We start from the raw sequence: 16,127 nt of genomic DNA, 5'->3' as shown, positions 1-16,127 counted from the left end.
TTGGTCAGTCTACTCTAAAGGCCTTTACGATGTTAAATTGTGAAGATCTTGAGTTTTCGTTGAAGGGCGTGTCTGTGCCGGCCTGACAAAGTTTGATGTTTCGCCATGGAAATAGAAGATGTTGTAACTTGGTCATAAAATGTCCGATCTGCCTCAAACTTCACATGTTCGATAAGAGTCCTGGCCTGAACACATCTAGAGGCCAATATTCAGTAATTATCATAGCGCCACCTGTTGGCAACAGGAAATGACTTCTTTTACATTAACTTAAACATGCAATATCTGATCTGCCCCAAACTTCACATGTTTGGTAAGAGTACATGCCTGAAGACACCTAAAGACCAATATTCAGATATAATCATAGCGCCACCTGTTGGCAGCAAGATATGTAACGTCTTACACTAGCTCAAGCATACTGTATTCAGTCTGCACCAAACTTCATTTGTTTGACAAAAGCACTGGCCTGAACACATCTACATGCCAATATTCAGTTATAGGCATAGCGCCACCAGCTGACAACAGGAAGTTTGGCACATTTAAATGACTTTGACATATTCCTCCTAAATTAACTATGTGAAAAGCATAGTGCCCACCATTCGCCACCGATCGGCGGTGAGCCCGGGTGCGAGGGCCCTTTCATCGCTGCTTGCAGCTTTAATTTGAATTTGATTTTTTTTCTATTTATTTATTTTTTACCCTTTATTTTGATAGTCCACTTTATGTTGATAAAATTCATTTTGATAGTCCACTTTAGACATTGTACTATATATAACTTTGTAACAACTACACGTAAACTAACTCTCATTAGAGTATTAGTAGAGTGTTAGGGTTAGTAGAATAATTGACATACTTATAGTTAATAAGATGTTTTTTCATTTTAGTTTTAGTAATGTGTGTTTTCTTAATATATATGAGTATTACTTTTTCAATATGTCTGTATTGGTTTTATTTTTAGTTTATTTAGGTTTTATGATTGTAGTACTTTGAAAAAAAAAAAAGAAGAGAGATATTGTGTTAGCCACAGTTTTTTTTTTTTTTTTTTTTTTTTTTTTTTAAGGGTTTCTACGTTTTATTTTATTTGAGTTAATGTCTATTCATTTTAACATTTTAAAGTATTTTTTCTGGTTTAGTTTTCTGGTTTTAGTTTAGAATTGAGTTTGGAGAATACCTGACAAGAGATCAAAGGCCATTCCTTCATACAGAATCTCTCCAGTTTCTTAGGTTTAGATTTTTTATCTGTTGGTATTTGATAGAATCATTAATGCCATGTGTCTGTACAAGATGTCCAGGACCTTAGTAGAAAATCCGATTGGCGAACAGCTTAGACGGTGTTTCAGTACTGCCACACCCCTTACCAAAGCAGCAAGTTCCGTGTACAACTCTTAGCACAAGCTAGATTAAAGCAATTCTTACATTTTAAATACAGATATTTTCTTACAAAAATGCATCGATTTGCTACAGGAGGCCTTTATTTTAATGATATTCTAATGGGCTGCGTTGTGACATCATAATATCCGGAAAGCAAATGCTGTAGGACTTTGAGATTTGTAACTTTGTAGATCTTTTTATGCCCAAACATACACACCACACACTGACTACAGTTCAAAAGTGAAAAAGCATAATAGGACCCCTTTAAGTCTATTTGCCTTTTAAGTTGCCTGTTTAAGTTTAACTGATATTTGGTTAAGACCACATTAGATGAACTTGATAAAACAAGCTTTGTTAGGCACCACTACACACTAAAACTGAGTGAATGAGCTTCCGCAAATCCGTCAGACTCATCTTAAGCTTCACAGTGTGGGTTTGCTCTGTCATCGGCGGTGGAGTTCAGAGAAGTGAAGAGAAAGATGTAGAAATGTTGGTCACGGTTACAAACGAGGCTTATGTAAACACATACATACACATACACAAATAGAGGACAACATGTCTATTTTAAACACATAGGTTATCTTGCAAATAACATTAGAATAAAATAAGGCTAGACGTTTTGCCAGACTTATCATCTTACTCCTTTTTTTACATTCTTGTTGCATTGCTCATTGTTATATGTGACCCTGGACCACAAAAACAGTCATAAGGGTCAATTTTTTGAAAATTGAGCTTTATACATTATCTGAAAGCATAGCATCATCTGAATAAATAAGCTTTCAATTGATGTATAGTTTGTTAGGATAGGACAATATTTGGCTGAGATACAACTATTTGAAAATCTGGAATCTGAGGGTGCAAAAAAAAAAATAAAAATATTGAGAAAATCACCTTTAAAGTTGTTCAAATTAAGCTCTTACTAATGCATATTACTAATCAAAAATTAAGTTTTTATATATTTATATATTTACAGTAGGAATTTTACAAAATATCTTCATGAAACATGATCTTTACTTAATTTCCTAATGATTTTTGGCATAAAAGAAAAATCAATAATTTTGACCCATACAATGTATTTTTGGCTATTGCTACAAATATACCCCAGCGACTTAAGACTGGCTTTGTGGTCCAGGGTCACATATTATGTGTGTTCTTTTCAAAATCTTTAACACTATTTCACATACAGTATATGATGTTAAAATTAGTATGCTTTAAATATGATTTTACGTTGATTCAGTTTTGGTGTCCATTGTAGTGGACATGGAAAAAAAACAATCTAATACTTTTTTTTTTTTTTTTTTTTTTTTTCAGTGGGTGAAAAAAAAATCAGGTTCCCAACAAATGGCAAACGTGTATAAAAATTTACTTTATTATGTTTGATAACTTTTGTTTAGCTGTTACATTGGTGTTTGAGTACAGCAAGTGAAGTATTTTCTTTATTTCAATTTCATTTCTGCATATCCCAGTATGTACCAGTATGTTTGAAGTCAGGATGAAAAAAGTTACATTTCAGCATTGTGAGTGGACCTTGGTGAAATAGGATGGTTTTTGGTAATATCCAGCACATGTAAACAGTATACACATGTGGCTTTTGGGGTGCGTTTTTGTTTGTAGCCTGACCAAAAACGATTCAAAAATGCAAACAGAAGTACAAATGACTTGTGGTTGATGTACAGATGATTGAAGACACAGATAACAAAATGTATGTATGTACGAACATGATGATCATGTCACATTGTGGTATCTCATCTCAGCATCATTAATGTCAATGAGAGAATGAGCGAGAGTCTCTTATATAGGGCGTGGCTCAATGACTATCAGGTGCAGGTAGTTAGAATTCGGAGATTCGGAGACATAGAAAATCGGGTGCACCAGTTGTAAAAAGCGAGGTAGCCTAAGACGCACTGCCACTGGACTAAGAACCTTGACGATCGAAAAGGGACCAATAAATTTAGGTGCTAGTTTGCGAGACTGAGATTGAAGGGGAAGATTACGTGTGGAAAGCCACACTCTCTGGCCACAAATGTAACGAGGAGCTTTAGAGCGGCGGCGATTAGCAGCTCGACAGGTGCGTTTACTGGACTTACACAATGTAGAGCGCACGGTTCTCCAAACACGTTGGCAGCGTTTAATAAGGGCTTGGAGGGAACGGAAACTTCTGACTCTTGGGAGGGGAATAGTCAAGTCAAGTCAAGTCACCTTTATTTATATACCGCCTTTAACAATACAGAATTGTGACAAGGCGGCTTTTTTTATTAAATAGGAAACAGTACATCAACAATGCCAAAGGCAACATTAAACACTCACATTATAGGTAAAGGTAGTTAATCAAAAACAATAAAATAAAATGCAATATTGTGTTAAGAGAAAGTGTCCCCAACTAAGCAAGCCAGAGGCGACAGCGGCAAGGAACCAAAACTCCATCGGTGACAAATGGAGAAAAAAACCTTGGGAGAAACCAGGCTCAGTCGGGGGGCCAGTTCTCCTCTGGCCAAAGTTCCCGTGGTCTTGTGCCGACAGCCGTCTAGGTGATGTGGTCTTTAATGTGGATCCGTCTCTGGGGCTCATCTAGTTGATGTGGACTCCGCTGACATTCAGGGCTGTAGAGGTCGTCTCTAGGTGCTGATCCACCGTCTGGGCTGGGTTCGGACTGGATCCGGGGGACTGCAGTGACCATCTGATCTGGATACGGACTGGATCTGGTGGTTAATGTGACCTCGGAATAAGAGAGAAACAGACTAATATTAGCGTAGATGCCATTCTTCTGACGATGCACCGAGTACATCGGGTGTTATGGGAAATGTTCCCGGTTCCGGTTGACCTAATTAGTGCAGCCTAACAATCCTTTAACGGATTTGAATTATAAGAATGTGGATTTGTTATGTGTAAGCAAGGTTAAAGAGATGGGTCTTTAATCTAGATTTAAACTGACAGAGTGTGTCTGTGTCCCGAACATTGTAGGGTAGATTGTTCCAGAGTTTGGGTGCTAAATAAGAAAAAGATCTGCCGCCCGCGGTTGATTTTGATATTCTCGGTATTATCAAATTGCCAGAGTTTTGAGAACGCAGCGGACGTGAGGGACTATAATGCGATAAGAGCTCACTCAGGTACTGGGGAGCTAAACCATTCAGGGCTTTATAAGTAATTAGCAAGATTTTAAAATCTATACGATGTTTAATAGGGAGCCAGTGCAGTGTAGACAGAACCGGGCTAATATGATCATACTTTTTGGTTCTAGTAAGAACTCTAGCTGCTGCATTTTGGACCAGCTGGAGTTTGTTTATTAAGCGAGCAGAACAACCACCCAATAAAGCATTACAATAATCTAACCGTGAGGTCATAAACGCATGAATTAATGTTTCAGCATTTGACATTGATAGCATAGGTCGTAGTTTAGATATATTTTTGAGATGGAAAAATGCAGTTTTGCAAATACTAGAGATGTGGTTTTCAAAGGAAAGATTACCATCAAATAGCACACCTAGGTTCCTAACTGATGACGAAGAATTGACAGAACAGCCATCAAGTATTAGACAGTGTTTTAGGTTATTACACGCTGAGGTTTTAGGCCCAATAACTAACACCTCTGTTTTTTCAGAATTTAGCAGTAAGAAATTACTTGTCATCCAATTTTTTAACTCAACTACACAATCCATTAGTTTTTCAAATTGGTACGTTTCGCCAGGCCGCGAAGAAATATAGAGCTGGGTATCATCAGCATAGCAGTGAAAGCTAACACCATATTTCCTGATGATATCACCCAAGGGTAACATGTAAAGTGTAAAGAGTAACGGCCCTAGTACTAAGCCTTGTGGTACTCCATACTGCACTTGAGATCGATATGATACCTCATCATTTACTGCCACGAATTGATGGCGGTCAGATAGATACGATTTGAACCATGCCAATGCACTACCACTGATGCCAACATAATTCTCAAGTCTATTCAAGAGAATGTTGTGGTCAACAGTATCAAACGCAGCACTAAGATCCAGTAGCACTAACAGAGAGATACAACCACGATCGGATGACAAGAGTAGATCATTTGTAACTCTAATAAGAGCAGTCTCAGAACTATGGTACTGTCTAAAACCTGACTGAAAATCCTCACAGATATCATATTTCTGTAGGAAGGAAGATAACTGTGAGGATACAACCTTTTCTAATATCTTTGACAGAAATGGGAGATTCAAGATAGGTCTGTAATTAGTTAATTCGTTGGGGTCAAGTTGTGTTTTTTTTAATTAGAGGCTTAATAGCAGCCAGTTTGAAGGTTTTGGGGACATATCCTAATGACAGTGATGAATTAATAATATTTAGCAGAGGATCTATGAGATCTGGAAGCATCTCTTTTAGTAGCCTAGATGGAATAGGGTCTAGCATACAAGTTGTTGGTTTAGATGATTTAACAAGTTTATACAATTCTTCCTGACCTATAGTAGAGAATGAGTTGAATTGTTCCCCAGGAGATCTATAGCGCACTATCTGATGCGACACTGTAATTGACGGCTGCATAGTGACAATTTTGTCTCTAATTGTATCAATCTTAGAAGTAAAGTAGTTCATAAAGTCATTACTGCTATGCTGATGGGCATAGTCAGTGCCTGTTGGTTCTTTATTTTTTGTTAACTTAGCCACTGTATTGAATAAATACCTAGGGTTATGTTTGTTTTCTTCTAAAAGAGTCGAAAAGTAGTCAGATCTGGCCGATTTTAACGTTTTTCTGTACGATAGGGTACATTCCCGCCAAGCAGTACGAAAAACCTCTAATTTTGTTTTCCTCCAGCTGCGCTCCATTTTCCGGGCTGCTCTCTTTAGGGCGTGAGTGTGCTCGTTATACCACGGGGTCGGACTATTTTCCTTAATCTTCCTTAGGCGCAGAGGAGCGACCGTATCTAGAGTCCTGGAAAAGAGAGAGTCAATAGTTTCTGTTACATCATCAAGTTTTTCTGAGCTATTGGACATGCTGAGGAATTCAGATAAGTCAGGAAGATTACTTAGAAAGCAATCTTTTGTAGTAGAAGTGATGGTTCTACCATACTTGTAATAATGAGTTGAATTTACAGTTTTCCATGTGACAGTATTAAGTCTAGAGTATGATTTCGACAATGAGTGGGACCTGACACGTGTTGTCTAACTCCAATAGAATTTAGAATGTCTGTAAATGCAGCTGCCAGCGCATCATTTTCAATATCAACATGGATGTTAAAGTCACCTACTATTAAGACCTTATCTGTAGCCAACACCAGCTCAGATATAAAATCAGCAAATTCTTGAAGAAAATCTGTATGGTGCCCTGGTGGCCTGTATACAGTAGCAAGTACAAACGTCATAGGGGATTTATCATTAACAATTGTTTCTCTGGATAATGTTATATGAAGCACCATTACTTCAAATGAGTTATACTTGAAATCCGCTCTCTGTGAAACACTAAAAATATTGCTATAAATTGTAGAAACACCTCCCCCTTTACCTTTTAGACGTGGCTCATGTTTATAACAGTAATCATGAGGAGTAGACTCGTTTAAGATAATGTAATCATCTGATTTTAGCAAGGTTTCTGTCAAACATAGCACATCTAGATTATGATCAATGATCATATCATTTACAAAAAGCGCTTTTGTAGAGAGGGACCTGATATTCAAAAGGCCAAGTTTTATCATTTGTTTCTCTGTATTATGTAAGTTTTTTATTTGTTGAACGTTGATTAGATTGTTACTCCTAAATTGGTTTGGACGTCTTTTGTATTGTCTAGCTCGGGGAACAGACACAGTCTCTATAGCATGATATCTAGGTGAAAGGGTCTCTATGTGCTGAGAATTAACTGATTCTGGTGACGTGAGGCGGCTAGCAGACGGTCGGATTAGCCAGTCTGTCTGCTTCCTGACCTGGGCCCCAGTTAGTCAAGTGCAAACTCTAAGACTATATGCCATATTACTAGAGAGAAGAGCAGCACCACCCCTGGAGGGATGAAGACCATCTCTTTTCAACAGGTCAGGTCTGCCCCAAAAACTTGTCCAATTGTCTATGAAACCTATGTTATTCTGCGGGCACCACTTAGACATCCAGCCATTTAGTGACGACAGTCTGCTATGTATCTCGTCACCACGATACGCAGGGAGGGGGCCAGAGCAAATTACAGTGTCTGACATCGTACTTGCAAGTTCACACACCTCTTTAACATTATTTTTAGTGATCTCCGACTGGCGAAGTCGAACATCATTTGTGCCGACGTGAATAACGATCTTACTGAATTTACGTTTAGCATTAGCCAGCACTTTTAAATTTGCCAAGATGTCAGGCGCTCTGGCTCCCGGTAAACATTGGACTATGGTGGCTGGTGTCTCTATTTTCACGTTCCGTACAATAGAATCGCCAATAACTAGAGCACTTTGATCAGGTTTCTCAGTGGGTGCGTCACTGAGTGGGGAGAACCTGTTTGATGTTCTGATCGGAACGGAAGAGCGGTGTTTTGACCCGCGACTATGCCGTCTCACAGTCACCCATTTGCCCTGCTGCAAAGGCGAAGTTACCGGAACTGAACAATGTACGGGACTTCCTAAGCTAGTCGCATCCAAAGCCGTATCTAATGCCCTCACATTCTTACTATCCTCGATTAAAGTTTGGATGCGTGTCTCTAGTTCTGAAATCTTCTCTGTCAGCCTAACTATTTCCCTGCATTTATCACATGTGAATCCCTCGCTGCCGACAGAGATTGATAAACTATACATATGACAGGTGATGCAGGTTACCAGGAAAGGAGAAGAAGCCATTACTCACCGTAGATGTAGAATGATTTCAACTCACCACTGTTGTCTGATGAACTTGTGTAGAAAAAGGCGTAGAGAAAAATTAAAAGTGAATGGCAAGCTAACCGGCTAACACACTACAAACACGCTGCACTCGCGGTTGTAGAATAAAAACGAGCGATCAACGAGAGCGAGGGAAGAAAGGAAAGCGGTAGTAGACGTGAATAGAGACGTGAGTCGTGAGACGTGAATAGGGGCGGCTGGTAACCCAGACAACCCTGAAATGGAGATAAACCGGTAGAAGATGACGGAAGCAAGTTATAAGCGTATTCTGCCCAACCCAGTTGCTCACACCAAGACGTGGGGTTGCGAGCGGCTAGGGTACGGAGTAAACGCCCGAGAATCAATCCTGTACAATCCTGTAATAAAGTCTAAGGCGACACGTGACCAAGGAAGAGATGGGATAGGAAGGGGACGAAGCTGACCGGCGGGAGGAGCATTGCCAGATTTAGACTGAGCACAGACAGAACATGAAATAACGAAACGATGTACGTTCTTGACCAAAGCTGGCCACCAAAAACATTGGCGGACAGAGACCAGGGTCCCCTTAATGCCAGGGTGCGCAGCGTGTCTGGAAGACTGACTCCAGCGAAGCACAGCGGAGCGTACGGACCTAGGGATGAACAATCTCTCCACAGGGCACTCTCGAGGAACCGTTACACGAGCAAGAGCCTTCTTTACCTGCCGCTCGATTCCCCAGGTGACCGCCCCAACCACATGATCACTGGGTAAAATGGTCTCTGAGGAAGGACCCTCCTCTGAAGAACCGAACTGATGAGAGAGCACATCTGGCTTAGTGTTCTATAGGAAATAGTAAAGTCGAACCGCCCGAAGAACAGAGCCCAACACGCCTGCCTAGCGTTTATTCTCTTGGCCAAACGGATGTAGGCTAAATTACGATGATCAGTCCAGACCACGAATGGAAGAGCCACCCCTTCTAACCAATGTCGCCACTCGCCAAGTGCCAATCGAATAGCAAGCAGTTCGCGGTTGCCGACGTCATAGTTTCATTCCGCTGGCGAGAGACGGTGAGAGAAAAATGCACACGGGTGAACACGGTCATCTTGGTGTGAGCACTGCGAAAGCACTGCTCCAACACCAACATTAGACGCGTCAACCTCCACTATGAATTGTCTTGTAGTGTCGGGAGTGATTAGAATAGGAGCGGAAGTAAATAATCTCTTAAGATGATCAAAAGTGTCTTGAGCAGCTTCCGACCACATGAAGCAGGACTTGGTCGATGTGAGAGGTCAGGGGGGGCGGCAACTTGACTAAAATTATGAATAAAGCGATGATAGAAAGTTGCGAAACCAAGAAATCTTTGGAGAGCTGTGCGAGAATCTGGGACAGGCCATTCAGAAACAGCACGCACCTTAGCCGGATCCATACTAACGCCATCGGCGGACACGACTGAGCCTAAAAATGTTACAGAACTAGCGTGAAAAATGCACTTCTCGGCCTTGACAAAAAGTCGGTTCTCCAACAAGCGTTGGAGCACACGACGTACATGTTCAACGTGTTCTTGGGGGGAGGACAAAAAAATAAGAATGTCGTCCAAGTAGACAAAAACGAAAATATTCAGCATGTCCCTCAAGACGTCATTCGCGAGCGCTTGAAAGACGGCTGGGGCGTTGACAAGCCCGAACAGAAGAACCCGGTACTCGAAGTGGCCTAGGGACGCAGGGAACCATCCTTCTTCTTAACGAAAAAAATCCCCCCGCACCGGCGGGAGAGGTGGACGGAACAATAGTAACGGCGGCTAACGAATCGGCAAGGTATTTCTCCAATGCCTCGCGTTCAGGAGCGGATAAAGAATGTAATTTACTGCGGGGAGGAATACTACCTGGAACGAGATCGATTCTGCAGTCATATGGTCAGTGGGGAGGGAGAGAGGCGACCCGAGAATGACTGAACACCCCTCGCAAATCGTGGTACTCCCTGGGCACTCCAGACAAATCACTGGTTCATCCTGTAACACAGAAGCAGAAGACACAACAGACACGGCAGAGACAAGACATTTAACATGACATGATAAGCTCCAAGACATTATGGTCCCCTCTACCCAGTTAATCGGAGGGTTATGTAAACTTAACCAAGGATGCCCCAAAATGATCGGAGTAACGGGGGAACGAAAAATAAAAAAAGAAATTGTCTCTTGATGATTGCCAGAAACAGTGAGACTCACCGGAACGGTGGCTCAAGAAATCTTGGAGAGGATGCGCCCATCAAGGGCATAGGTGGTAAGGGGATCATCTAAAACCTAGAGGGGAATACCATGATCGAGAGCCCAGTCCTCGTCCAAAAAATTCCCCTTGGCCCCCGAGTCTATGAGAGCCGCACAGGAGTGCGTGACACCGCCGCAACGCAGAAGAGCAGTGAGTGAGGTGCGTGACTTCTGAGATAGGGAGAGTGTAGTAGCACTCGCCAGTACTCCCCTGTCTACTGGCGAGCGGTCCCTTTTACTGGACATCTAGCGACGAAATGTCCCTGTGCGCCGCAATACATACAAAGTCTCTCCAGAATGCGACGTTGGCGTTCCGCAGCAGAAATATGAAGACCTCCCAGTTGCATCGGCTCGGGTTCAGACGAGGTCACCACGGGGAGAGTGACAGTAGATGATTGAGGTCGTGGTTCAGGACCGGGTGCTCGTGCGTGGCGACGCAATTCAAAGCATTTGTCAAGGGGAATAGCCAATTTCACCAGCTGGTCGAGACTGGAAGGCAGCTCACGAGCCAGAATCTCCTCCTTGATTTCCCCAGTGAGACCCTCCAGGAAGCGAGCCGTGAGAGCTGGTTCGTTCCACTCGCAAGTGGCAGCTAAGGTGCGGAATTCAATAGTGAAGTCAGCAGCAGACGGTCTGCCCTGGCGAAGTGTAGCAAGTTGTCGAGACGCCTCGTGTCCATAAACAGAGCGGTCAAAAACCTTTAACATCTCTTCTTTAAAAAGAGAGAGAATTGCCCGCAACACTCAGCCTCCGACTCCCACACTGCCGCTGCCCAGTCACGAGCCCGCCCAGTGAGAGATGACATAGGCTACTTTGGAGCGTAGGTCCATAGGTAGATGGTTGGAGGGAAAAAAACACCTCACACTGCGTTAGAAAGGCTCGGCATTCTGTGGACTGTCCCGAAAAACAAGGTGGGTTATTGATTCGTGGCTCGGGGTAGTTGCGGTTCTGCAGCTGATTAGTCAACTCCGTCACCTGGGCTGACAAGCTTTCCACAGCGTACCTTGCAGCGGCAAGTTCCTCTTCATGCCGCCCCAGCATGGCGCCCTGTAACTCGACCGCAGAACGGATGGGAGTCTCCTTCGCTGGGTCCATATTCTTGGCCAGATTATTCTGTCACGGCAAAAGGACCCAAACACAAAGCCTGGTCAAAAACAAGGTGTTTATTTATCTTCAAGTAAACAAAGGCAGTATGTGGTTCACTGGCCAAAAGGGCGTATGCAATACTGGAGAAAAAACTCAGGAAAAAAACAGGAACCAAGGAAAAACTTGAAGGATAGACAGTCTTGATCCAGAGCATAAACACACAGACGGAACAGTAGCAGAGCACAATAATCTGGTGAAAAGCCTAGGAACGAGCAGAGAGAAATAGGCTGGGAAATCAGCGCAAAGAAGAAACAGGTGCCGTCCCAATCAGCGCGAGTCTAGGATAGAGGGCAAGACAAAGAAAAGAACAGATAACTAGAATCAAACCCGGCTCATGACACACAGGGTACAAACGTGTCAGCTCACACTATCCGTCACCATCTGAATGAAAAGCTAGTCGGAGGAAACCACTGCTGACACAAAGGCATTAAAAAGCAAGACTGGAGTTTGCCAAAACTTATGTAACAAAACCTCAATCCTTCTGGGAGAATGTACTGTGCACAGATGAGACAAAAGTAGAGCTTTTTGATAAAAGACATCATGGCACTGTTTACAGAAAAAGAAATGAGGCCTTCAAAGAAAAGAACACAGTCCCTACAGTCAAACATGGTGGAGGTTTTGGGGTTGCTTTGCTGCTTCTGGCACTGGATGCTTTGACTGTGTGAACGGTATCATGAAATCTGATGATTACCAAAGAATTTTGGGGCGTAATGTAGTGGCCAGTGTCAGAAAGCTGCGTCTCCACCAGAGGTCATGGGTCTTCCAGCAGGACTAGTTTTTATCAGCTCCGTACACTTGCAAAAATCAAACATTTTCTCACTGACAAGACTTTGGAGATGGCCGTTCATGCTTTTATTACATCGTGTCTAGACTACTGCAACTCTTTATATTGTGGCATCTCTAAATCTCAAATTGCCCGTCTTCAATTGGTCCAGAACGCAGCTATTAAATTTCTTTTAAAAAAGAAAAAAAGGGATCATGTCACTCCGCTCTTGAAGGCCCTTCACTGGTTGCCTGTCCAATTTACACTGTGTGCAGAATTATTAGGCATGTTGATATTCTGGTCATATCTTTTTTCCAAACACATTTTACCAATTCCAAACCATCTTAATAACTACTGTTAATTTTGTATTTAATCATTTATATGTGATATATAATTGTCCGTGAAGGCTGGAAGTGAAAAACTCCTTATATTCAGGTGTGCATAATTATTAGGCATGTTTTCTTTTACAGATAAAATGAGCCAAAAAAGATATTTAACCCAGACTGAAAAGTCCAAATTATTAAATGCCCATGAGAAGAATGCAATACTAATGCATTACAAGAATTAGAGAAGGCTTGACCATTGGACAGCGAAACGCTTGTTGAGTCTGCATGGTCAGAAAAAACAGGTGGAGAAGAAAAGATGCATGTTAACTGCAAAAGAATTAGGAATTAAGGTGAAGAATTAGGTGTGACACCATCAGGAACCGTTAAAAAATCCTAAAAAATGCCCCTGACTTAATAAGAATAACAAGCTGACGTGTTGTGAAATACATGAAGACAGTTTTTTTTTTTATAGGATTTATAGACAGATATGTTGAGAGTGATTCTTGAAGGACAAGCATCACATTCTCTTGTACCTCTGATTCAAGAATTTATCTTCCAAAATCTGGCAGTACATTTTGGGAGTTCATGTTTAGTCTGCTATCCTGAAAAGTCTGATTTGCAGAGATGGACTAAAATAAACTCCCAAAACTTACTGCCAGATTTTGGAAAATGGTGGCGCTGGAGACTAAACGGTTCCTGATGGTGTCACACCTAATTCTTCACCTTAATTCCTAATTCTTTTGCAGTTAACATGCATCTTTTCTTCTCCACCTGTTTTTTCTGACCATGCAGACTCAACAAGCATTTTGCTGTCCAATGGTCAAGCCTTAACTTTGCAAATTCTTGTAATGCATTAGTATTGCATTCTTCTCATGGGCATTTAATAATTTGGACTTTTCAGTCTGGGTTAAATATCTTTTTTGGCTCATTTTATCTGTAAAAGAAAACATGCCTAATAATTATGCACACCTGAATATAAGGAGTTTTTCACTTCCAGCCTTCACGGACAGTTCTATATCACTTACAAATGATTAAATACAAAATTAATAGTAGTTATTAAGATTGTTGTGGTTTGGAATTGGTAAAATGTGCTTGGGGAAAAAATATGACCAGATTATCAACATGCCTAATACTTATGCACACAGTGCAGAATACACTTCAAAATTGTATTATTTGTTTTTAAATCTTTGCATCATCAAGCACCCATCTACTTATCTGAATTGCTGCACCAGTATACCCCCCTGAGAAGTTTGAGATCCTGCGACCAGAACCTCCTCTTGATTCCACATTCTAGACTCAAGCGTAGAGGTGACCGTGCCTTTTCAGTAATTGGGCCTCGTCTTTGGAATGACTTGCCAGTTGAGATCAGAATGGCTCCTAGCCTGACTATCTTTAAATCACTTTTAAAAACTCATTTGTTTTCAGTGGCCTATTAGGTTTTACTTTGCCTATTATATTTCTTATTTATGTGTTTTGTTTTTGTTTTTCTCTCTCTTTGGCTGTAATTGTGTACTCCTAATTTTATGATGATGTCTCTAAGTGTAAAGCACTTTGGTCAGTCTTGTGGCTGTTTTAAATGTGCTATATAAATAAAGTAAACTTGAAACTTGAAACTAGAACACCTGTGGAGAGATCTCAAAACAGCAGTTGGGAGGAGGCATCCTTCAAATCTGAATGACCTGGAGCAGTTTGCAAAAGAAGAGTGGTTCAAAATTCCAGTAGAGAGGTGTTAGAAACTCATTCATGGTTACAGGAAGCAACTGATTTCAGTTATTTTTTTACAAAGGGGGTGCTACAAAATATTAAGTTAAGGGTGCCAATAATTTTGTCCAGTGAATTTTTTGCATTCTGTGTGGAATTGTATCAGATATGACTTTTCTTCTCTGTTTTTTTGTGTTGTTCCAATGCAAAAAAATAAATAAATAAATAAATAAACATGTGAGTACCAAAACATTTGCAACTTCAACAATTTTCTGAGAGAAGGGTTGCATTTTCTGACAGAATTGCAAGGGTGCCGATATTTTTGGCCATGACTGTATGTATGTTTACTGTGGCACTGTGTGTAACAGTGATGAACACTTCCACTTCTTTCATCACTTCTCTCACACCACAAATGACAAAATAGTCTCCACGAACCCACACTGAGGTTTGTGACCAAGAGATTGGGCAATGAGACTTGTTCTCTAATTTTTAAAAGGAACTTTATACAGTACATTATACAGTACGTATGCTGAAAAATAAACAGGAGTTTCTGTTTTGTTAAAAGTGAATAAATTACCAGAATTTATTAACGGTGGAAGAATAGTGATCTTTCCTAGTGTTCGGTTCAATGTCAGAACGCCGGTTTGTGCATCAGCGGCACCACACGCATGCATCGTGATACACTCGTGAACGTGTGGCAGAGACTGACACGGAAAAGAATAAATCGCTGAATAGAGTCATTATTTTTGTTTCCTTTGTGCCCAAAAAGTATTCTCGTTGCCTCATGAAATTACAGTTGAACCACTGATGACACATGGACTATATTAACAATGTCTTCACTACCTTTCTGGGCCTTGACTGTGGTAATTACTTGGTAATTAATTGCTGTCTAGGGTCAGAAAGCTCTCAGAATATTTGGATTTGTGTTCTGAAGATGAACGAAGGTCTTACAGGTTTGGAACGACATGAGAATGATTAATTAATGACAGAATTTTCATTTTTTGGGTGCACTATTCCTTTAAGCAAAACAGGCGAAAGCGCATTGCATTTTAGTAACATTTAACGAGTTTTTAAATATCTGGGCCAGTATTCACAAAACATCTAAAAGTAGCTCATGACTTGCAGATTTAGGAGAAAATCTTAAAATAATGGACATGTCATTCCTAAATTTAGGACTCAATATTTTTCTCTAAGAGTATTTCACAAAGTGTTTTAGCGCTAAAACTAGCTCCTAAATCTGTGAAACGTCAGGAGTAGTGAAGAGGACCCCTAAGTCACTAAGAGCAAATCACAAACTATCCTCCATGGTGGAAAACAAAAATACAAACCATCACAGAAATTATAATGATTTCCACTACAAACACCATTACAAACCACCAACTTTTACCCATTTCAACCATTAAAAAGGGTTTCCTGTAGTGTGTTTTGCCACCAATAGAAGGCAACCAATTACCAGTAGAGACCAACAGGCACAATTACAGTTTCCATTAAAACCAGTACTATAACCAGTAAAACCACTACAAACTCTCTACAAACTACAACTCTTTTTTTTTTTGCAAGGGCTAAAATGGCTGTTGCTGGCAGTCTGCCTTGAAACGCAAACATTTTAAACACTGCATTTATTTGCACACACATGTTTTCCCACTGATCTTTTTTGGTTTTGGAGGTTAACCCCAAAACTCCAAAATTTCCTTTTGATTATGTCTTTGTTTTCATTAACAAGCTGGGCAAGAGTAACAGCTGTTCTTGCATCCAGTTTGGTTTTCTTTTATGTTTGCATGTCTTACCAT

Source organism: Labeo rohita, unplaced genomic scaffold (assembly GCF_022985175.1).
Source record: "Labeo rohita strain BAU-BD-2019 unplaced genomic scaffold, IGBB_LRoh.1.0 scaffold_889, whole genome shotgun sequence".
In the NCBI taxonomy this organism is placed as follows: domain Eukaryota; kingdom Metazoa; phylum Chordata; class Actinopteri; order Cypriniformes; family Cyprinidae; genus Labeo; species Labeo rohita.
This window is presented reverse-complemented; position numbering follows the sequence as displayed.